Here is a 2,996-nt window from a genome sequence, read left to right on the forward strand (position 1 = left end):
AAAGCCTGGCTTCCTCTGGCCCCTGCCCAGCCCTTGAGGTCTCCGTTGCTTGCTGGGTGCCTTACTAGATGTTCCTGGGGTTGGGATGTGCAGGTCCAACAGCATGTGCTGTGCCTGTCGCTGCTGTGTCTGCAGCCACTCCCACCCACCGGGCTTGCAGGGCTAGTGCAGAGCAGGAGGACCTCAGCTGTCCCAGTCCCAGCCTGCCTGCTCCTCCTTTAGCCGGGAGCTCAGACACAGGACACCCAGCTCCACCGCTCATTCCCTCAGCCAGCAGGCACTGAGTCCCGACGACGTGCTAGCCCCTACGTCAGTGCTGGGGACACACCTATAAACAAGGCAGAGGCCCTGCCCTCTTGGAGCTCATGTTCTAGTACAGGGTGGGGGAGTGAAGCACAGGTGGGAACATGAGAGATACATAAGAAAACTAGTCCTTTTTTTTTTTTTAAAGAGGTTTTTGCTATAGGGAGCATGCACTTGCCAGTAAGACAAGAGACAGAAAGTGAGAAATCACCCCTCAGTGGGGATGGCCATGCCACAATCCCTTCTCTTCCATTCTCCTCTTGGGATCTTGGGCACGCAAGCACATGTGCCTGGCGTGTGTTTAAGCCACTGGGTCCGGGACTCGAACTGTGGTTGACTATGTGGGAGTCCAGAGACATAGCCATTACGCCAACTGCTGGTCTCATAAACTAGTCTATTGTGTTGCTCACCTCAGAAAATACCCAAGTCTGGGTAATTTAAGAGAACAGAGGTGTATGGAGCTCATGGTTTGAGGATCCAGGGGCCACCTCTGGGGAGTTTTCCTACTAGTGGGGTCCCAAGGCCACTCAGGGCGGATGTCCGGTCGTGAGCGACTAGGGTGTGAGCTGGCTGATGCTGCAGGTGGACTGCAGGGTCGGGGCCCTGTTGGGGTGCTTTGTCTCTCTCTGACTCGCAGAAGAACGAAGAGAGAATGAGAGAACATTCTCAGGGCATGGAAGTATTCTCAGAGCAGACCCTGCCCGTGGCTGCACCTCAGAGCTGGGCAAACCCCCCAGAAGCCTCTGAACTCTGGACAGCAGGCCAGGGTTATGGAGACCCCGCCTGTTTTGCCCATGAGTCTCTTCTTATCCTCTCTCTTTCTAAACTCACCAGGACTCGATCATGGGAGCCCCCCTGCCTTTAATCCTGCTCTCTCCCTAAAGACCCCAGCTTTTGACACCCTGAAGGTATTAGTTTCCGCGTAATGCCTTCTCAGCTGAGCCTCAGCACATGAATTTGGGCACGGGGGCCACCTCCACAGCAGTGATTCGGGGCAGTAAGTGCCATGGACAGAAGAAAAGCTGGGGTGGGGACTGGAAGTGAGGGCTGGGTCAGAAGGAGGGGTGCGGTTGAAATAGGGTGGGCTGGGGGCTGGCAGGTGGCGTGGGGGTCAAGGGCGTCCTGGACTCCCCATGGCTGGCCTGCGGGAGTCCAGACCTGGTACCTTGCTCTCTCACTTTCCCTCTCTGTCTCTCTCTGGTCAAATTGGAAAATAATAACAAATAAAGTTAAACAGGGTGGTCTGGAAAGTCCTCTCTAAGGAGGTGACGCAGTGAGTCACACAGCTCTGAGGGAGAAGCCTTTTAGATAAAGGGAACAGCCAGTGCAGAGGCCCCGGGGTGGGAGGTGCCTGGTGTGATGAAGGAACAGCAAGCAGGTCAGTGATCACTGGGGGGGCGGGGCAGGTCATGCCAGGGTCGGAGCCCATGCTAGGTACTTTGCCATTATTCTGGGGAAGGAGGAGCCAGGGGACAGTTACCTCCTCCCTGAGGGTTAAGTCGTTCACCTGTTGGTCCTTACGGAGTTCAGTGACTTCCAGTAGGTTTACGCGCTTTAAGGTGCAGCCATTGGCAGGGTCTGCTCTGAGAATACTTCTGTCCCCCGAGAAAGTTCTCTCATTCTTTCTCTCTCTCTTTTTTTTTGGAGAGGTTTTTGCTATAGGGCACATGCGCTCTCCAGAAAGACAGACAGAAAGTGAGAAATCATCCCCCGAGGGGATGGCCACGCTGCAGTCCCTTCTCCTCCATTCTCCTCTCGGCATCTTGGGTACACACGCACACATGCCTGGTGTGGGTTTAAGTCACTGGGTCTGGGACTCGAACCATGGTTGACTACATGGGAGTTCAGCGATATAGCCAGTATGCTAACTGCTGTCCCTGGCTCTCTTTTTTTAAATGTATATCTGCATTTAATTAAAAATTTTTAAATTTGTTAGAATAATTTTATTTAACTTTATTTATTTATTTTAATTTGACGGGAAAGGAACAGAGCAAGAGAGAGAGAGAAGGAAAGTGAGAAAGCAAGCCACCAGGTCCGGGACTCGAACTGCGGTCTAACATGTGGAAGTCCATCACCCTTAATCACCACGCCACCTGCTGACCCCTGCATTTTAATATTTTTTTTCAGAGGGCAGTTCCAGTCCATAAAGATTCAACACCTTTTTGGTGGAGGGTGAGGGTGAATACCCACAGGTCTAAATTGGGGTGGGGGTGTTCGGTCCTTCCGAGCTTCACGAGTTCGGTTCCTGACTCCCTTGCTATGAGTGGCACAACTCCTACAGTAATGTGGCTTCACATACAGCGTGGGGAGCACACGGGCGTTGAAGACATTTGCTTCGGAGGTGTCCCTGATGGCTGCAGCCTCTACTATGTTTCGGATGACGAACTTCTTAATAGCGTTGTCCTTGGGCACGCACAAGGTGCAGTTCTTGCAGGGAATAGGCTTCTGTCTTTTCTTCTTTTCTTTGTCATCTTGGAAGCGAGGCTCTTGAGCTCTCATTCTCTTCTCTTCTGTGAGTCAGAGAGACCAACACAGTGCCCCAACAGGGCCCCGACACTGCAGTCCACCTGCACTCCAGCCAGCGCACACCGCAGGCACACAGCGGCCTTCTCGGGGAGGCCGGCAGGTGCAAACCGGCACCCTTCCCCGTGAGTCAGCCTCGCAGAGCGTCGAGTCCCACCCCGCCAGCCACT

This window comes from Tupaia chinensis, unplaced genomic scaffold (genome assembly GCF_000334495.1).
Source record: "Tupaia chinensis unplaced genomic scaffold, TupChi_1.0 Scaffold000067_1, whole genome shotgun sequence".
NCBI classification, from domain to species: Eukaryota; Metazoa; Chordata; class Mammalia; order Scandentia; family Tupaiidae; genus Tupaia; species Tupaia belangeri.